Here is a 22204-nt window from a genome sequence, read left to right on the forward strand (position 1 = left end):
CCAGTTGTATTGGATGGAAAATAAAATTTTAACAGTCAAGTTATTTAAAGTACTTTTGTTTGCTTGATAAAATTATAAGAACTACCTTGACCAACACAGAAATCTTCATCATGTAAAAGCCATTGATAGTTGAAGTAAAATCAAAATTTCACTCCCCAATTCCATGCATGAAAAAATAAATGCTGGTCTTAAGACAAGTGGGACTTGTGTGGAACAAATAAGTATATAGAGTCTTCTTGAAAAGTCCTAAAAGGAGACCCACAATGATTATCTTACAAAGTGTCCACCTTTGGATAAAATCTACATTTCAGCTGCTATTTATTAAATAGCATAAGATTTATCTTTGAATGCTATCTTATCTCTTATAAGCGAAGACCAGAGCCTCCTCTGCTAGGACTGTAGGCTGGGGAGCCAAGGACTAGCGTTCCTAAAATTAACCATGCTTGTGGTTCATTGTTTGAGCCAGCCGTGTTCATTTTCCTTCCTTGTCCTAGATTTACCAGGTTGTGAAAAGAGGTTAGACCAGAAGATCCTGAAGGATTCTCATTATCTGTAATTTTTTATAATTAATTAATTAGCTTATTTGTTTATTTGGGGGGGGACTTAAAAACAGTATTATTCTTTCTTAAAACTAATTTCTTTATTTTTATTATAGTTGACTTACAGGATTGTGCCAATTTCTGCTGTACAGCATAGTGACTCAGTCATACATACATGCACATAGTATCTTCCATCATGTTCTAGCCCAAGAGTTTGGATACAGTTGCCTGTGCCCTGCAGTAGGACCTCATTGCCTCTCCATTCTAAATGGAATAGTTTGCATCCTCCAACCCCAGACTCCCCGTCCATCCCACTTTCATTATCTTTAATATTTTTTTAATTTGTTTCATGGAATCAGGTAGGAAGTAAAGGCATATAATTGTCGTAAAGTCGTAAAGGCATATGATTGTCATACAGTCGTAAAGTCGTAAAGTCAAGGCATATACAGTCTGTGTATTGTTACACAATACGTAAAGTAAGTAAAGGCATGTAACAATATAGGAGTCAGAGATCCCTAGCCTACGGCATCTACTGCTCAGCCTTGCTGCTTCTTTTTCCTTTTAATGGGGCCCTTTTGCTGTACTGCTTGTAGCTCATATATGTTCCTCTCCTCACAATCCACTAGATCCACGAGAGTGACATCTCCGGATTCCTCTCTACTACCCTCATCTCTGTTTTCTAACTCTTGGAACTTCTCAGCCTCGAAGCAGTTTGTTGGCTCTGAGCTAGGTCTCTGTTTACTTGGTGTTTTCCATCATCTGGGAATTCTCATTCGGGACTCTCTGTTCTGTGTTCATCAGCTCCCCGGCCTCTGTGGGCTCAGCCTCCTCGCTGATTATTCGATTGCATGGTTTCCCTTCATGGCTCATCTTTTTTCATTTGTCTCATGTTCATGTCAGTATATTTAAGCTCAGGCCTGGTATTTCTGGATCCTTTCTAACAAAACTCTGTTTATTTTTTCCTTTCTTCTTTCTTTGTTAGATCATCTGTGCCTTTTTCATAGTTTCACTCCACTGGCAATCGCAGAGAATTTATCAATGCAGTTTAAAAATTCCCCATTTGTTTACTGGAAACTTCCTTTTCATTCAAGGTCTTCTTATTCTCAGAAGGTGTCATCTTGCATAGAACATCTCTCAGTTTCTGAAGCTTCCCCATAAAATGGAGGAATAAAGTGCCTCAGTACCGGAGGCAGAATTTCTGAAATGACCTCCTCCTCCTTGAGAGGCTCTGACCTAATTTTCCAGGCCTGTGAGTATGACGATGTTTCTATCACGCTTGTGATTTCGTGCTTTGCCAAATGGCACAGTTGCCCTTGAAATAGAGATTATTCAGGTGGGCTTGATATAACCATCAGTCCATAAAAGCTGAGGGCGGAGTCAGAGACCTTTGAAGGATGAGGACTGGACATGCCATAGCTGCCATGGTGATGGAGGGGCCTTGATGAAAGCACCAGGGGGAATGTGGGTGGCCATGGAACAGACAGTAACTCTGGCCAGCAGCCAGCAAAAAATGGGACCTTCTTCCAGCAACCAGCAACCACGAGAGAGTAAATTTGGCCAAAAACCTGAAGGAGTTTGAAAGTAGATTCTTTCCCAGAGCCCCACCTGCCCCCACCCTGACTTTGTCCTGTGCGATCCTAAGCAGAGAACCCAGTTACATGGGGCCCAGACCTCTGATCTACTGAAACGGTGTCACAATGACTTAGTGTTCCTTCAAGCCAGTAAGCTTGTGGTAATTTGTTACACGATAGGAAATGTTACCAGCTATTGTGCTACTTTGGTGCTTTTGTCTGCTTGCCTCTGAATTCAGTACCTACAAAAGTGAGATCTTCAGCTTTACTGAATTAAAGTTTTTTCAAATCACAAGATCTCCTCAATACTGAGGTTAGGAGAACCTTCCAAATAATCTTTTAAGTAGTTCTAATTTAGAATTGCAATATGGCTATATGTGAAGAGAACTGTGAACAGTCTGGCAGTTTCTTCTATTGAGATAACAGTAGCTTAAATCTCTGAATTAGTCAATTATACCCTAAACTCAATGATGCAGTGAAGGGTAGGGGGAGGTGGGTTTGGAAAGTGGTTGTGAATTATGCTGGACCAGTCATGTGCAAAACAAGAGTCTTAATGGAATTCTAAAAGTAGTTACGAAAAACAGTAAGGACAATTTGAAAAGGTAAAAATAGATAAGTAGTACAGAGTCAGAAATATTGTAGATAAGTTGCTGGATAAATTCTGAGAATTGATTTGAACTACTTACAAAATAGCCATTGCTTGTAGAGATAAGGGAATTTAGGTTGGAGAGAAAAAGTTTATGTATTTAGACAAACTCCAGGTATCATCTTTCTTGTCTTTTCTTTCTGCCTCACTATAAATTGAAGAATAAACTAGGAAATTGTAGAACTAAATTGTGCCTTTACTCTGATCATTTGACTCTGTGAATATTAAACACAAGTTAACAGAAGAAGATTAAACAAAGATAAAAGAAAGCTAGCTGTAGAGAATTCCACATCAAATTGCTCTGAAGCTTTGAAACTCTCAAGAGGAATTTTACCTTTAAAAAAATTAATAAAATATAAGTTCAAATTTCTTGCTTCTGAATAAAGTTGAAAATATTCAATTTGGAAAGCATCTTCTTTGAAAGAGAAGATCTAAAGATATCAGAAATCAAGATTTCAAGTTAATATTTTGGAGGGTTTTTTTTCAGCTATGCCTGAGGCATATGGAAATTCCTGGGCCAGGGATCAAACTCATGCCACAGAAGCTACCCAAGCCCTTGCAGTGACAATGCCAGATCCTTAACCTGCTGTGCCACTAGGTAACTCCATGGTAACTCACTTTTTTTTTTTTTTTTTTTTTTTGCCTCGCCCACAGCATTGGGAAGTTCCTGGGCCAGGGACTGAACCCTTACCACAGCAATGACAATGTAAGATCCTTAACCACTAGTCCACCAGAGAACTCTGCTGGAGATTTTTTTTTTCTAAGTGTTTTCATTTCTGTAGATCTCAAAATTGCTTATCACTCATATATCAAAAATTGTCATTTTGTAAACTATGTTGTTTTTATAGAAATAAAAATATAATAATGTGCTAGTCCAGTCATATTTGTGGCCCATGTCTAGCAAATACCAAGAAGACAAGCAATCACTGAAACTAGGGAGTTGAAATCTCAGACTGTGAGAGAGATGAATGGTTGTATTCAGAAGTTTCCTCAATTTCCCTGCTATTTGGCAAAGTCAAGTTGTGACTTCTCCTAAACTCATCCTAAAATAAATCTCTGGCTGGGCATCCCCAGGGAGACTGTGGCAGTTCCTTGTGGATTCACAGGGTTTTCAGTGAATGAGAGCATGGGAGATCACTGACCTGGGCCGATGGCTCAGGGAGCTGAGAGCACTAACAGAAACCTGAAGTATGAATACTGCCGGGTCAGGTGAGGTGGGAAAGTGAGGAGGAAGAGCGTTCCAGGTAGAGAAAACAGAGAGAGTTGTACATGGCTCCCATCACTTATTTCCCAGATGGTGATGATGCCAAGTAGGGTGAAAACAATGCCTTCTGTTTTCACACATTTCATAGTTACCCTGTTTGTATCTCTTCTCTGAAGGTAACTTTAAACTGCTTATTGGGATATTCAAGACAGGGCTTCATTCCCCCAGTGCTAAAGAAGAAGAAGTCGAGATCCTGAGCCAATGAAGTGGTTCTCCCAGTTAGTCACAGAGAACCACCTGGCACAGCTGCAGTCACACACATTGCTATGGAAGAGTCTGTGTCATTTACACCCTTTTACATTCACTTTAAAACTCATTTAACTGACATCACTAGGTGTTATCATTGGGACCATCTCCATCTGGAAGTAAAGAGACAACGTCAGAGTTTACATAATTTATCCCAAATCACTCCACTTGGTAACTATGAGTGCCAACCCTAAAAAGGACCTCCATTGCCTTGCCTGTCCTTTACCTGAAATGATGGAAGACCTATTAGGGCGACAGATCAAGCTCCAAATAATTCTTATCCTCCTTCACTTAGCCCCACACATGGCACATCAAGACAACTTAATTCTGTCCATTGAAGGCTTCCTTCCCACATCACTGTGTCCAACATTGGACGCTGCCTCTGATTTTTGCTGCGGCCAAGATCAAGGTGTTGGTGCATCTGTCCTGTGTGTGTATTTCAATGGTCAGACGGCCATGGGCCAGCATATGCTGAGAGAAAATTAAATACACATCCCTTTATTGTGTCAAAGGAGAGTTCCTTAAAAAAATTTTTTTAGGGTGAGGGAAGATAAGAGAAATAAGAGAAAGCTTGAAAGATGATGGGGGAAAGGGGGGAGGGGGAGAGTGAGAGAATCATGGTTCCAGGAATATGGAGAAACTTGGAGGAATGCCCAGAATTGGGAGTGGGAGCTAGGGAGGGAGACACAGAGAAAATAAGGGAGGTGATAAAGACAGACTCAAAGTGTAAGGAGGCCTTGAATGTCAGGACAGGAAGTTTGAAATTGATGATGGAGGCATGGAGGAGACAGAAGAGGCATACTGGGAAGTGAGGAGTAATGCTGTCATGGGGCCCTGGAGGCCTGTCCCGGGCATAGGGAGTCTGGCTGGCCGGGCTTTGGGGAAGAAAAGATTGCAAGGGAAGGGAGAATTTCCAACTCTCATGTGCCTCACAGATATATAAATAAAGCACAATAAGGACTATAATGAGGAAATAAATGTCATAAAAATGTTTGATAGCAGATGGGACATAGAAAAGTGAAGAGATGCCAATAGCCTCCAGCCAAGAGCAATAAGGGAAAGAGTTTGGTCTAGATGACCTCGAAGCTTTGTTCCAGCCTTGCAGATTCTGTAATTCTATGCTCTGGTTCAATTTATCGAATTCCACTAGCATTTATTTGCCAGCTACCGCCTATGTAGAAGACATTATGCAGGGTGGTGGAGGGTGGGGGTGGGAAGGGATAGATGATTGAATATAATCTAATTCCCCGCTCTCTGAGGAAGATACGTACATCCTGGGGAGAAGATCTTGCAAACAGTAAGGCATTCCAGAATGAGTAAATGACCTTGGAGACTTATACATGTAATGGAAGCCTACAAAGGAGGGTGGACCCACTTAAAATTCACCTAGGAATGTGATGGTTTTAGGGACAGATGGCAAAGGTGAGGAATACTCTTAATAGGGAGAGGAATAGTCATGTCTAAAAGGGGTAAGAAAATGCTCTGGGAATGATAATTTTGGAGGCAGAATTATAAGATGATTCACAGTCAACCACACACTTGTATAACTTTCCTTCCTTGAGTGCATGTTGGACCTGTGGCATTTTCTAGCTGATAGATGATGTCAGAGGTGGTGGATGCCACTTCTGTGAGTAGATTATGTTGTATGAGAAAGGTGAGGTGATAACAATGCATTGGCAGAAGTAGGTTACCATTTGTGAGTTCTACTTGGCAAGGAGCTATGAGCCACTAGGAGCTGAGAGCATTCCCTAGCTGACAGCCAATAAGAAGGCAGGACTTCAGCCCTACAACTGAAAGAGACTACATTCTACCAGTAAACAAGTGAACTTGGAAAAGGACGTTGGACTCCAGAAAGGAAAGTAGCATGGAGGACACCCAGATTGTAGTCTTATGAGACCCTGAGCAGAAGATCCAGCTAAGGCATGCCTGGACTCCAGACCAACAAAAACAATGAGATGATAAAGGGATGTTTTTCAGCTACTAAATTTGTGGTCATTTGCTCTATAGCAATATAAAAATAATACTACAAGCTATCAAGCCTGGTTGATATACTGGTGGAAGCTCCAAGTATATGTTGAAGGTCAGTGGAAGATAAGGTTCAAAAGATGGTTTGGGATGAGACAATTTATTCCAGCCTAACTTAGAATCTCTGTAATGAATGGAGTTCATATTAGAGCTAAATAAAATTCCAGCAGGTAGGACAGTGTTGGGGGGCACATATGAGATGCCATGTTTTGTGGTAACGATCGTGGTGTGGACTGGGAGGTGAGGCAGGCAGTAATCAGTACCATATATCTTTCTAGCACTTGCCTACAGTGGTGGCTGGTAGTTTGTAGCTACTGTTATGATTACCTCTGGGGCTACCCCAATCCCATCCATGTTGTTAAGGCTGAGCAGGTGTTTTTAGAAGGCACAAAACAGGAGTGATCCTAGAATTACCATGGGATCCTAGAAGCAGCAGGTGTACTAGTGTGCTTCCACCCACCTAGCAGTATTATTAGGATGGAAAGACTGGATGTTTAGACTTCATCAATCAGGAGAAGATGTGCTTAATAGGAGCTAGAATTTCATGGGATCACAATTGTTAGAGATGAGATGTAACTTTAAAATGAAATGATGAGTTTCAAAGATGGGGAAATAGTTCATTGTATATATATCACATCTTCTTTATCCATTCTTTTCTTGATGGACATTTAGGTTGTTTCCATGTCTAGGCTATTATAAATAGTGCTGTAGTGAACACTGGGGTGTATGTATCTTTTTGTTATTACAAAAGGGGAAGTATGGTGGGGAGGGATAAATTGTGGGTTGGAATTGATATATACACTACTATATATATAAAATAGGCAACAAGGATATACTGTATTGCACAGGGAAATCTACTCAATACCGTGTAATTACCTATATGGGAAAAGAATCTCAGGAGGAAGGGATATATGGATATGTGTAACTGATGTACTTTGCTGTGTGTCTGAAATTAACATGAGTTTGTAAGTCAAATATATTCCAATAAATTTTTTAAAAAAATAAAAAAGGTGATAAAACAAAGAGCCAAAGAGGGGATGATAACTATTCGAGTTCTTCTAGTCGCATCATGACAGGTCAGTTAGGACCCGTACCGCTTCTACCACCAGCCCCTCAGGTGTAGGACCCACAAATGAAGGAGGAAGGTTCTTTTAAAAGATGTCAACTATGAGGAATGAAAACAGGCTGATTGCCTTTTGAATTTATATACAAACCTAATAACTTCCCAAGCATTGCATCTCATTTATCATGTACAGTCATCTGTCTGCCATCTCTGCTTCTTGACTACTTGTACTCCCAGGTTGTTTGTTTATTTTTATTTTTTTTAATAAAGGAATTATAGAAAATATTCAGTGGTATTTGAATTGCTGAAAGGAAAAAGATACCATAAAGGAAAACACTGACTGGGAAAACATGTCAAACAACAGGTGGATGTTTAAGTACAATAAGGTATATCTGTGAAATGGATTATCAAGTTGATATTTAAAAGAGTGGTGCATGTGGTGCATGGATATTTACATTAACTGGGGCAAGTCTTCAGGATGACAGGTGTAAATATGCAGAGGGAGATATCTGGAGAGATATATACCAAATATCTGGAGATATCTGGAGAGATATATACCAAAGGTAACCTGTCAGTACAGGTTACCTTTGGTTTTTTGTTTTTTTAAAGTTCCCAGGCCAGTTATTTGTTTAATATAAGTTTATTATATAGCTTTGCATCTTTCCCTTTAGAAAAGCATTGCTAACAGTAGGCTCAGATTTCCTTCTAGGGGTTGGACTCTGTTAAAATTGGGAAGTGCCATCCCTTTTTCTCCATCAGGTCTACTCTCCTCTCCCTGAGTGTACTTGGCTTCTGTGGCCTTCCACTCAATTTTAAGTAGGTATCGGAAATGATAATCTTTCAATAACTTGAATTATAACTTCTCTCTAGAGCGGGAAATGCAGAGCCATCCTGCAGGAGTGACAAATATTTGAGATGGCAGTTGAGGAAATGTTATAGCTCAGAGCCACCCCACATAGACACTAACTCTCAGACAAGCTCTCTCTGTTGTTTACTCTGAAATTCTTTCACAGAGAGAACAAAAAGGAAGAGAGAAGAAAGAAGAGCATGATAGAAAAGGAGAAATTGAGGAAGAGATACAGTTTATAAAAATATTAGGAGAAGAGAAAAGAAAGGGAACATGTTATGTGAGGCCTAAAATTTTCCCCTGACTCAGAACATTAAAAACGATTTATCAAATTGTGTGTGCACCCAGACATATTTTCCTGGATTGGAATGCTGTGGCCAGGCCCGTCCTATAACCACCCACCCATTAAACACAGATTAATGTCCTGAAAATCAGGGTGGAGGACAATGACTATCTCAAAATGAAGTCCCTGTAGCCAGGATGGCTGAGCAAAGCTCTTTGCATCCTACTGTAGCATCTGTCAGAGGCCTCATCTGATGGGAAATGATGAACAGCCACTCTGCAATAGAAGATTTGCCCTTTAGAAGCATTCCTGGGAAAGAGCATAAAACCACAATCAAGTGACCATGCTGCATCCCAAGTTAAGTACACAGTGAATGGTTCATGTGTGGGCTTTGGACAAAAGTCTAAATCTCCAGATAGGCTATTGGACTGCAAGCACTCCTAATGACTTCACTGGCCTTGACATGTGAGGAAGCAGGACATGTACCCATTAGAGGCAAATTTTTATTAGAGTGGCCATTCCAGGGATTATTAGCATCTTGTAAAGAATGTAATTACCACTTAAGCTCTGTTCAGTGGAATACATTTTAACTATAATTGAAAACAAATGTATGCTTAACTGTATGGTTGGTTAAGCCTCATGATTATGACTATTATCTTATTATTTTCCATTAATTAAAACGGTATGTTCTGGGATTGATTTGCAATCATGCAGTTGCATTTCGATGAAGGCTCAAAACAGGCTGCTTTATTTAGCATTTGCTCCGCAACCCCAGTTCAATGCGGGCCACTGTGTTTTTTGTCACAAACTTTTTGGATTCATTGAAATGGTAGGGATAGAGATGCACTTCTCTTTGCATTCTTCTCAAATAATAATTTTAAACTCATCAGACTCTTCCTTACTCTTATGTAACAGGAAGGTCATTGATGGTTATGGCCACCTGGACATTTTAATCTTGATGACTTTCAGAAGAAATCAGTTTCCAACTTCTGTGATCATTAAGAGGCGTGTTTAAGGTTATGAGCTACAGTGAGTATTATGTCTGTTTTTAACCACATGCAATTGTCAAGGACCTCATGGTATTTTTTGCCTCAGATTGGATGTTTCATCCCAATGTACTAGGAAAATTTGATTTGAGGGGAATTTGCAGTAATTACATAACTTGCTTTCTGAGAACATGTTTCAGAGCTTAGATTTGAAAATAAGAGAACTGGCTCTAACTCTCTAGTTTGAAGTGATATCAGGAAGTGACTTCATATCTCTGGACCTTAGTTTTGCCATCTGTAAAACTGGGATAAAAACCTGATCTTATCTACCTGGCAGGGATAGTTCGAGACCACGGGAGATGACAGGTGGGAGGGTTTTGAAATCTGTAATGAATATTCCAGACATCAGGGTCATGGTAACAACAGGAGCCTTCTCCTCTTCCTGACCCGTGAAGTTTGTCTCCATTGAATGCAGCAAGGTCTGGACCCTTATCGAGATGCTCAAAAGATGTCTGCTGGAACGCAACCATGGTTTCAGGGGGTGCATCTTTAATGATCACCACAGTGCATATAGGACACACACAGCTATGCATCTCAACCACAGATGGGCTGATTTAGGTAGTTTGAAAGGAAGTCCCCAACCTTTGAGATGAAGAGCTGCTGGAATACCTCTTGTAGAGTCCTCTCCAAGTGTCTTTTCCCACCTGCTTTCCCACTGGCTCTCTTAATCCTCTTATCATGACTAGCTAATTGTTTCTCTTTGGACTTTTCCCTGTTTCATCTTACTTGTGATTTTCATCCTCACTGTCAACTTAAAGTACATATCTGAACTTCCAGATGCTTAGCTAAACCCAGACACAAACCATATATTGTGTCTTCCAGCAACCATACAGTATGGCAGTGGGTGATGTGACCCCAAGGGGAAGTGCCTGGATGGATGACAGGCTAAGTTACAGAGAGGTTGGGAGTTCAGGAGTCTACATTTTGTGATAAGACTCTATAGCTTAGTTCTGATAGAGAAAAGGCAAGATAGTGTTTTATTTCAAGAAAAAAATGAGGAAATCATCAAAACTAGTTAAAGAACAAGTTGTAGAAGAATTGTTCCTTATTAAACAACTGCTGGAGTTCCTTGTTGGCACAGCAGGTTAAGTGACATCTGGTGTTGCCACTGCTGCGGTACAAGTTTGATTCCTGGCCTGGGAACTTCTGCATGCTGTGGTCATGGCCAAACAAACCCCCCCCCCCCGCAAATCTTGTCAAATTAGCATTCCATACAAGATCCCATCAAATCTAGTCCTTGCCTATCTTCTTTCCTTAGTTGACCAGTTGTTCTCACCACTCTTTTACTCATTGGACACATTTACTCTCTATTTGAACAACATAAAATCCCCCCTTCTTTGAACATGCAGTGTTTTTTAGTTCTCTTCACCTTTTTACAGGCTGATGTCTCTGCCTGAACTAGCTCCCCCTGTCTCCACGTCAGGAGCTCAGAGTGCTGTGATGGTATAATTCTACGCCTGCCTCTGCAACAGCCCCTGAGCTCCTTGAGAGTAGGAACTTGTCTCTTTCATTTGCATAATTTTAAAACTCAGCCAGGTGCTGGTACAGAATGTGTATTTACCTCATACATCATATAGATCATTGATGTCCAACAGAACTTTCTGATGTAATGAGAATGCTGTATATCTGTACCATGCAATCCCGTGGCTACAAGCCATATGTAGTGACTGAACACTTGAAATGAGCTGAGGAGCTTTACTCATAACTTAAGCAGTGAATGTGACTAGTGGCTGTTGCACTGGACTGCATGAATGTAGATAATGATAGAATGGCCACAAGGGATTGTATGAAAATGTGCTTGGGTTCCACAACAAGCAGGCTGCTATAAACCTGAAAGAGTGAGACTTTACTTGAGAAAGGACATCTTGCCCAACATCCACAGTCTTCCTTTATGCAATGTTGGCCATATAGTCCCATAACCAGCTTGGAAGCTTGGAGGCATCCCTAAGCTATGCCTTCTCTGTCTGACTCACCTCCACACCTGAATGGTTGACATGTTCTAGATGGTTGGTGCCTATAAAAAGAATCCTTTCTTTAAAGCATGAAGAGGGCTTTAGGAAGGGAATCAAATCAAGGAGGAGGGAATGGACTTCTTGGAGTCAGCTGAAGGAGCTGTCCTAGCAGGAGACAGTTGTGTAAGGCCCCTCTCCTGGGTGGAGTCATCTTGCCTTTGGCACAATCATTTTTATAAGTCCAGGGAAGGTGCAGGGCAGCCAGGGAGACAGAGCATGTCTGGGTCGGGGAGAAAAAAGAGCACTGCAGGGTCACCAGTTGGAACAAACTGAAACCGAACACAGCTGGAGGTCATGCTACATGCTTTCCAGATGCCTCCCTGGAACCAGTCCTTATTATATCTCTGCAAAGGAGGTGCTTGAAATAAAAGTGAGATCATTACAGCTCCATGACCATGTAACCCTGACTCTCTAGAACCACAGTGTCTACGTTGTGGGCAAGGTTTAGGGGGTGTTCCTCAGTCGTCCTTATCTAGAGGTTTCTTACCATGGCTCCAGAAGATCCCTGAGTGCCCTGGCCCTGAATGGTAGGTAAACATTGTGCATATGTAAGTATTTTCCAGAAAGGTGGCTCTTAGCATTCACAAAAATTTCAAGGAGATTTATAAATCAAAAAAGATTTGGAACTGTTGTTCTATTACATATCCCATCTACCATGTCCCATATGAAGAACCTGAGGCTCAGAGAGCAAAAATGGCATTTCCTGAGTAAATTAAAACCACAATGAGTTATCAACTCATGCTTGTTAGAATGACTATCATCAAAAGTTAGTGTGGATGCAAAGTGAACCCTTGCGCCCTGCTGGTGAGACTGCAAATTGGTACAGCCACTGTGGAAAACAGAAAGGAAGATCCTCAAAAAATTAAAAATAGGACTACCATATGATCCAGCAATTCTACTTATGGGAACATATCTAGAGGAAATGAAACCACTAACTCGAAAAGACACCTGCACCCCTCTGTTCACAGTGGCATTATTTACAATAGCCAAGAGATGAAAACCACCTAAGTATCCATTGATGGATGAATGGATAAAACAGTTGTGGAATATATACAAGTGGAATATTATTCAGTCATAGAAAACAAGGGAATATTGCCATTTGTAACAATATGGATGGACCTTGAAGGCATTATGCTAAGTGAAATAAGACAGATAGAGCAAGACAAATACTGTATGACCTCATATGTGAAATATAAGAACAAAACAAAAGCAAATACAAACAACAACAAAAAACAAAACTCATAGGAAAAGAGATCAGACTTGTGGCAACCCGAGGTGGAGGGTAAAGGGAGGGGGCATTGGAGGAAGATGGTCAAAAGGCAAAAACTTCCCGTTACAGGATTAAAAAAGTACTAGGGTTTGAATGTACAACCTGGTGACTATATGCTGAACGATACATAGGAAAGTTGTTAGAATAAATCCTAGGAACGCTCATCACCAGGAAAATTTTTTTCTTTTTTCTTTCTTTTCTTTTCTTTTTATTATGTCTATATGAGAAGATGGATGTTAGCTGAACCTACTGCAGTAATCATTTCATGATATAAGTAGATCAAACCATCATCTACATGCCTTAAACTTACACAGTGGTATATGTCAATTGTTTCTCAATAAAGCTGAAAAAAAAATGACATGTCCCAGATTATGCCTTGAGTGAGTGGCAGACCAAGGATGGAAGAGAAGGTAACCAGGGTAGAGCTTACAGAGACCCAATCCCATTTGCCCCAAATAGGATTAGCCCTTTTGGAAGTGGTTGTTCCACCTAATATTCATCTGTCATGTCAAAAGCAACCTTTATTTCTCCAGACTTCAAAATACATCATGAGAAATTTTGTTATATCTGACTGAGTACCAGAGCTAATGTCCAGTCTTCACTGGACACTTCAGTGGTCACTAGGAATGTCAGACTTAACAAAAATATTTGCATTCTCACATGAACCAAATATTATCTGTAGACTGAATAAATTGTTTTCCGTGTATATATTAGCACCTTAAAATACATGTAGACACTGTTCCATGTATAGACAAAATGCTAATTTATTTAAAAATCAATTCATTTGAAACAGCACAAAAAGTGAAACAATTGAAATTGAGGCTGTAGGCTTTGAAATATTTTGATGCCATAAGGGGCACTCAGACTCACAAGTGTGAACCATGGAAGCACATCTACTGCATTCCCCTGGTTTGGAATCCCGAGAAATGAAGTAAGTTCAAGTTTATATGCTTTGAAAAAAACATTCAAGAAGTTGCATTAAATGCTTCTGTCATTCCCCAGATCAAAGTAAGCTATTGCCATTTCTCAAGTGAAGACACTCCATCCTGCAATGAGGGTCCTGATTCTGCCCAGCATCCCCAACTTCACTGAGGCTGCTGCCACTTGGGAAGTACATGTGTTTCCGATTTTTAGTATGGCAGGGTATAGGTACTATATTTCCTGGGGATAGTGGGCTCATTACTGAGTTAGGGGTAGAGTACCTTCATCAAAATTGGGGACAATTGATAAAAACTACGTACTCTGATGGGAAGGCGGCGCTGGGTTGATTGGATCACATGCTGCCAATGAGTGGCAGACATACTGTCTCATCGAAGGTCCCAGAAGGAAACCAAGAGCCAGTGAAGTCTGCCTGGTTTCCTTAAAATGCCACTTATTGTGACCCCTGTCTAGTTAATTCTCATTGGGGCTTTCCATGAATAAAAACTAACGTGTGGATTGCAAGTGATGAACATCTAAAACATACACTTTGGGATACATTGTTGTTTCACTTCCTAGTTTTCCTCCTAAAGACCTTAATTAAATTCTAGGTCAACAAAGACCCCGGGGAGGAGGACCACACACTGTCCTTTAAACTGTGTGTAAGGAGATGATGGATTGTGCCCTCGTGGTAGCCATAAAGAGCCAGATTCTTAAAAAACACCCCCTGCCCCGCCCTGGGAGACATTTCCACTCAGTGCTGTTTGTTTAGAAATCTATAGAGAGGTACCCTGTTCAGTAAGGAGAGCGCTGAGGGCCTCCCCCTGCCCAGGTGTCCCAGGGCAGATGGACAAGCGGTCCTAGTCCTCCCCTAGGAGGCACACGTCGCATCTCCCTACGAAGGCCATGGGATTGCTTGCTAACAGGATGTGGCCCTCAGGAAGCTGGTACTGGCAGGATCTACGGGGCCAGCAGAGAAATTTTGATTGCTTTCTATTACAAGGCAGTGGGCTCACTGCAGGAACACAGTCAGATTTTGCTGAGGGTTTGTTAATAGAGCCAAGTGGCTCCAATACACCAGACCTTCTCAGCAGAGCTTGGTAGAGCCTGATTCCCCAACTTTTCACATCCTCTCAGAGTCACCGTAGGCTCCTTGCTCCACACCTTCCCCTCTGCCAAAGGCCACCATCTACGTAAGTTCACTACTCCTTTTGTTGAAGGCTTTTTTCTCTACTCTGGTGCCACCCATCCCCTATATCTCATGGTAAGATTCCTTCAGTCATCCATCACTTCTTATGAGTGTGTTTACAGAATGGTTTTCCAGAAAGTAGTTCTGACAGTGACATGTGGGGCATAATCGTGTGTGTCTGGGCTGCTGATGAGAAGAGAGAGAAAGTTATACTACCAAGGTGAGGGGAAACAATGGGAAATAAGGATAGAAACTCTCTGTATTAGCCCACTTTAACATGTATAGTCAGACTTCCTTACTTTGTTGTTGGGAGTTGAGTTCCAAGTGTGAGAAGTGACTAAAGACATACATACATGACTAGAGTTGGAAATGTATGCTGAATTACAATTGTAGTTCACATCGTGGGCTTTCCTGTGAAGGTGCTGCCTTGTTTTTTTTTTTAATTTTTTAATTTTTAAAATTTTTTTTAGCTGCTAATCAAAGGCAGTAGGAACAGATGACTGCTGACTCCACTCCTAGATTATCTAAAGCAAGGTTGCACAATGCCTTGATTTCAAATATATCCTGTATGTGATACACTCCTGGGATTGTTGCACTCCCAGAAACAGAGGGAAGAAGCAAAAGATTTACCCAATTTCCTTAGAAAGATACTGGTCTTGGAGGTCTGGAATTATGTGGTTTGGATGAAAAGATATGATTGAAGAATGTCATAAATGCTGGGAAAATCTGGAAGATGAGGCTTTTACTATTCAATGCCCTAAAGATCTCCCAGCCCAGCCAAGCTGCTTGATAACTGGTATCTCCTTATCAACAGAAGAGGTCTTCCTGGAACTAATTCAGAAAACAGTTCCTAGTGGACCAGTTGCTTATAACCACAGGATATGGAGGGTTTTTCAGTATAGATTAAACTTTCAGAAAGAACATTTCTCAATGTTGGTTTTAAAAGAAGGGAGATTATTTTAGTTAGCAAGTGTTTAATGAATACCTATTCTAAACAGATCAGTAACCCAAACATGAAAACAGACTTAGCTTTGAGGGCTAGGCCCACCCAGGCTTGATGGCTTCTAGAGAGCAAAACTGGTAATTGCACTGAAAGGAAATCCAGCCCAACTGTATCTTTCTGAACAAAATCCCTGAAAAGAAATAAGAGAAAATAAGCCAGAATACTAGCAGTGGATACAAAAATTTTAAGTTCTATAAAGAAATCATTTTTGTAGAGATCCTAGAAGAGAAAATAAAAAATAAACCAAACTGGATTTGTAAGGTTGATTTTCTTTCTTTTGTAATGAAAGAAATGTAGGCTCAGAGAAGGTAAGGGGCTTTTGTGATAACCGAGTGAAAACTGGGTGAGTTCCCAACTTTTTCATTCCAAGTCTAGTGCTTCTTTCCTACCCCCACCCAAACCTTTACTTTCTTCCGACTGCCTTCCAGAGCTACCCTTAATTTTTATTGTGCAAAAGCCCTGAAGAGGCCAGGGTAAAGACACAGGAAGTCATCTTTGGCTGCCTTTGGGCAACTTGGCTCCTTACTCCTTTGGTTGGAAATGTGGGCTGTTATTGATTGGGTGGCGTGCTATGATAGCAAGAACAAAAAGTTTCTAGATGACTAAAAACTTCTGGTTGAATCTGGTCACCTCAGAAGGTTACATTTCCAACATAGATTTTTCTGTAGAAGCAATAAGAGAGTGGCAGTTTGATCCCCCCCCACACACACCCCAATTCCAGGGGCTGTGTCCCTCCACACCCTGTGAGGAACAGGATGGTCCCTATGACGTGCAGGTCCCTGGCCCCCAGGCAGACCATGTAGGAGGAGAGGTTGTGCTGCTTCAAAGGCTCGGCAGGAGGAATCAGGAAGTGGAAGGAAGATGGGCAGGAATAAAGGAGCAATGTTGGGTAGTGCCAGGGTTTGGAGTGTCGGGGTAAGAAATCATGGGGAACTCGTCTGTGAAACCCTCTTTTCTGAGCTGTCACAGCCAGGGGACTTTACTGAAACTGAGATAAAACTCTTCTACCAGAAACGGAGGGATTGACAGATTTATCAGTGATCCATTTTGGTGAGTACTTTTGTATTCCTAAAAACGGAATGGAAAAACAGCTGGAAAATAGGACAATAGATAGATCTTTTTAATTAGCAGACTCCTAAATGCTGTCAGTTCTTTTTGATTTTCTGTCCCCTTATAAGTGGAGAATTTATGTTGAGTTCTGCTAAATGCAGACCTTACCCCTCAAGGCTTTTGCTCACTCCAAGGTTTAACAGAGTTATAAACCACCAATCCAAGGCAAGCCCAGACAAATGGGCGAAATGGAGTGTGCTAATAGGGACAATGTGTTGGGAGGCGTTGCTGTTGATGGTTCTTGGATTGGAAGCCCTTCAGGGAGCTCTCCCAGCAGCTGGTCTCCAATACCTTCAGAGGCTCCCACCGTGACTTACATCTCTGCACGCACCCGGGTCCCAGAAGTGAGGTCTAAAAATACTCGCATTTTCTAGCATTCTCTATAATCAGAACAAAGCGTTTTCTAGCATTCTCTACAATCAGAACAAAGAAAATCTGTCCTGCTCTCACCTACTCAAATGTTCCTTCTTATCTCATCCCTTGTTGGGACCCCCAGATCATTCTGGCTCTTGCAGGCTACCTCAGCATGTGGCTATTTTCTGTTTGGTTTCTGAGTCACATCTAGGTAATCTTTATGGAGGACCCTTTGCTATCATGCTGAGCTACTGTGGAGTTCACAAGCTGGTCCTAACAAAGGTATGTCAAGCAAAGAAGGAACCACATTGGTATTTTTTGTCAAATACTTATTTACCGGAATTATGGCTAGGTGTTGGAAATAGAAAGGATTATACAGTCCTTGCGATGGAGAGGCCCACAGTGTGGTGGTAAATCAGACAGCTAAACAGATAATCCCAAGGCTGATGTGTGTTAATAGACAGGTATGCATGAAGAGTAATGGTAGCACAGAAAATAACATCTCATCTATGAGGAGTCATAAGACAGGTGAAACTTGTGTTCAACTATAAAGAATGATCTAGAGTTCACCAAACTGGGAAAGGGATATAGAACTTTGGACAAAAACAGCAGAGACAACATTGCAGAAATAGATATTATGGCTAATCTACTACTCTGACTCAAATCAAATAGAATAAGATGTGGATTGTATTTCCCTCTATGAGAGAGAAGTAAATAAATATGAGGGGTGTAGAAAGTGGCACAGCGGGTTAAGGATCTGATGTTGGCATGGCTACAGCTCCAATTATAGCTGTGGCATGGGTTTGATCCCATACCCTGCAGAACTTCTGCAGGCCATAAGCATGCCCAAACAAAACTAAGCCATGCAAAAAATAAAGATCGGTTTGATAGACCATTGCTTGTATTTGCATCATGTAAAAAAAATGATGGGAAGAAGATCCTTAAAATGATTGATTCATTTGTGCCAATAACTAGTAACTTCTTATTGCTGAAATGGTGAAATAGACCCTGGAATGGACCATTATACACCAAGCCTTAGTCATTGAACCCACTGAATCAAAAGAACAGTGGTTTATGGAATCTAGGAGCCTCCCTAGCTCAGGATTCATTCTTCCATCTAGTGAAGCATCTCAAAGTGGAACCCTCTGATCTGAAGAGCATATGAGTTTGATGTCCTCCCCAGAATTACAAGATGCTCCCACGGGGTGGATGCCATTAACTCCATAAGGCTCCAAAGGGAGGTGGTTTTCTTGGTCCATTGAGTTTGTTGAAGGGCCCTAATCCTTCAGCAGCTGTCCACCAAATGATTCCCCCTGAAGAATAAACGCCTGGGAAAAATACAATATATGGAAGGTGAAACAGCACCAAAGAAGGACAAGACCTCTTCCTGGATCCTGGCTTGGAGTAACTCACCTGGGAAAACTGCCTGACCATGGCTGTCATAAGCCGTGTCAAGTTTTGATTTGAAGGTGCAGCAGACAGCCAACTGCAGGTGTGGGCATGGTCTTCCCCTCACCCACAGATCTTCTAGAGAAAGCATGCTTTCTGAGAAAGGCCTAATGAAAAAGATCAAGCTCACTCAGAGGCCCTGCTGTGCAGGAAGATTGCTTCCAAGAAGCGATTCATTTTTACTTTAACAACTGTGCATTTGGTCCCCACACAATTTATCTTCATGCAAAATCACATACCTGTGTGCCAGATGTGCACAGCTGTATGTGAGCAACTGCTGATCTATCTGGATCACATGCCAAGTGCCTGTTTCTTTAAATTAGGGTGGGTTGAGATTTGGGCCGTGTGAAAATTTCATTTTGAAACCAGAAACCAAGAGAGCCCTGGCTATATGGGGGTTTGAGTAGAGCAGGATGATGGACCGAGGTTGAATTAGTCTTTTCCAAGACCCCCCAGAACCTCCCCCTTTCATGACCCCTGAAATTCAGCAGCAGGTTAGGCTATCTGGAGACTCAGCCCTGCCAAAGTGTGCGGCCCTTATAAATGCTTGCGGTGAAACTGCAAACCCTCTGCCCAGCCCTCGGGAACTCTGGGAGCAAAATCGAACTTGACATTTTTAGTTTGTGTTTCAGTTTCTACCTTCTGGACTCAGAAGAAGTAAGACCGCAAAACACTCAATGAGGCCTACCACCCCAACAGTGGGGGTACAACCATTCACAGAAGGTCAGGGAACCAAGGTGACAAGAGGTTTTTCCCCCTAGAAACCCTTAGCTCTGTAGACACTGGCGACCCACAGCACCCCACTCTGGTGGGCGCTTTCCCTCTGATCTTGCTGTCTCTCTGTCCATGGCCAAAGACAGTCAACATTCAGTCACCATTTTGTCATTCCAGGGCTGATTTACTGAGTATTCACTAAGGCCAGGTGTGTGCTAAGCATCAAGTAATAATAAATATTCAATATGTGCTCGTGGCTGATGAGATTATTGAAGACTGACCATTTTTCTATTTTTTTTTTGACCTCCCAGATGCCAGCTTCTATGTGTAAAGCCTCTCATTAATTCTCACAACTCCGTAAAGCAAGCATTACTATTACTATTTTACCAGTGGGCAAACTGAGTGGTCACAAAACTTCCTCAAAAATGTCTCCTCCATTATGGAGCCATGGTTAAGAGTCAGCTATGATTTCAAATTGTGTTTTCTTTCCACCATGCTGCTGTCATTCCTTCTCTCTCCTGGCTGTTACCAGGGACCAAAGAGAAGGCTGTTCCATGCAAGGGTGCCTTTCATTCACTCCTCCTGGCCCCCGAGCCATACCACTTTAAAAGTCCCTGACCCACAGTGCAACCTCCTGGTTGTCACAGCTCCCAGTTCCATTCTGATTCTCACAGTGCACAGGCTCAGTTTGAATTTCAGCACAAGAGTTCTCTAAAAACAATAACCAGATGCAACTCAACTCACATTGCATCCACATAAGGAATCCATTCCAAGAAAAGTCAGAGGATGCACTGTGATTCTCAGTCGATGAATGACTTCTAATCTACCCTGGGTTCATTACAGAACTCTAAAAAGAAATAACATCTAGATTAATTTTAGAGTTCAGTCTCTGAATCTGGCCTCAGGAAGGATGCATATATAATTTAGTCCTATAATGGTGACCCCTAAACTCACAGATCACTCCTGGGTAGTGACTCCTAGACACCTGCCACACTCAAGGCAATTTCCTCTTTTCAGTTTCAAGAACTATTTCAGATTTTGCTTTCTTATGAGCTACTCAGAAAAACCAGGACACCATATTGGGAGCAAAACAGGATCCTCCAGGAATTACATCATTTATTTTTCAACAAAGATTAATTTAATTTGGTTTAGTTTAACCAGAGTGTATGATCATAGATTTGATAACCAAATAGATGCCTTGACGTAAATTTTAGTCTTGGTTTAGCTCTCCTCCAGTGAGAAAAACAATGACTCTCAAAGGTAATTGGTATATCACCCCTCCAAGGGGGAAAAAAAAGGGCAGGCTTTCAATTTTCTTAAACATAAAACTTAAAATCCACATATAATAATAAACAAATGGTTTAAGGCATTTTATGTCATAAATGTGCTGCCATTATTTAGTTATGAATTTTCAGGTTCAGGAATTATACTAAAACCCAAGGGTCATTATGGAATGTCTGTATATTTGATTTCTAAAGTTCCAGATAGGTTTTAATCTTTTCAGTGTTATACCATTGCATTCCCAAAGCTATTTCTATATCCTCAGAGACATGTCCTAATAATAGGCCTTCGTGTCTTCTGCTTAGTGGAAAGTGTGAATAATATCTTAAAAAGTATGTATGTGTGTGTGTGTGCATGTGTACGCGCGCGCGCGTGTGTGTGTGTTTTAAAGTTTAACATATGTTCCCACATGGCCAAGTGATTGAACCCAATATAGTTAACAACTTAGGAAGGGATTCATTGAATTTTCCAGGTCTCTTCATCGCCACAGTTACTTTGTAAGGAAACTCTAAATGTGGAATAATCAACATGTTAAAGTAATCTAGATGTTTATGATTTGATAACTCTTTGGTGCATTGTTTAAAAACATGTTTTCAATTTACTTTCCTTCAAATAGCTCCAAATAACCCCATGATTTTGGATGATTGATTATGGGAATGCTGCTTTTACTGTACATCCAAGGTAATTTTAAAATTACATCTTCTTTTCATTGTTAAGGGGTAAAATCATTTGCAGGTCTTGACATGATTTATCAGAAAAAGGGGGACAAAGGGTCAGTGTCAGCTTCAGTCTATTAGAACATTATTATGTGAGCCCAGAAGTAAAGCATTAGACATCATGGAAGCTGGTCCTAGTCCCAACATACTAAATAATCAGTTCTGTGGCCTTAGGAATATCATTACCCTCTTGTGACTTGCTTTCCTTCCATATAAAAACCAACAAAACACTCTTGATCAAAACCTCCCCTACAGATTATGATTCATTGTAACTGGGGGCAAGACTAGAAATCTGTATTTCTCCTAAGAACCCGATGTTTATTATCAAACATGTTTGGAAAACACTAGATTAAATGAATGTTAAGTCCAAGTCTAAAGTTCTACAACTCTAGAACCAAGGTCTCCTATCTTCTAGACATTTTTCTTTCAATGTAACCATTTTATTACATAATGGCAATCTTACTTCACTGTAAGGCTAATTTATATTTCTCTCAATCACTGTGCTCAAGCTTGTATTTAAACTACCTGTTTAATTCTCCTACAAGCCTTATGCTGTCAGTATATTAGAAGTAGTTACTAATCCTACCTGTAACAACAAACTCCCCAATCTCAGTGGCTTAATGTATTGAGGTTTTATTTCACATTCAAATAAAATCTT

At 40.9% G+C, this 22204-nt stretch overlaps 2 long non-coding RNA genes across 7 annotated transcripts in view; one reads left to right on the forward strand and one right to left on the reverse strand.

The window, feature by feature from the left end:
• The window catches only part of LOC106509894 (uncharacterized), a 434988-nt gene that overhangs the window by 249164 nt on the left and 163620 nt on the right, over positions 1–22204 (forward strand). Inside the window, exon 5 of one of the 5 annotated variants that reach the window (XR_014842541.1) lies at positions 21447–21511. The exons of the other annotated variants lie outside the window; for them this stretch is intronic. This is a non-coding gene — a long non-coding RNA (uncharacterized LOC106509894). The remainder of the gene's footprint in view (positions 1–21446; positions 21512–22204) is intronic. 5 annotated transcript variants of the gene reach the window in all.
• LOC106509892 (uncharacterized) overlaps positions 1–22204 on the reverse strand; it is a 545897-nt gene that overhangs the window by 109475 nt on the left and 414218 nt on the right. The window lies entirely within an intron of this gene.

Source organism: Sus scrofa, chromosome 3 (assembly GCF_054392235.1).
Source record: "Sus scrofa isolate SSC_HxYL_T2T_F1_AM1 chromosome 3, Sscrofa_HxYL_maternal_Yorkshire_Landrace_v2.0, whole genome shotgun sequence".
Taxonomy (NCBI): domain Eukaryota; kingdom Metazoa; phylum Chordata; class Mammalia; order Artiodactyla; family Suidae; genus Sus; species Sus scrofa.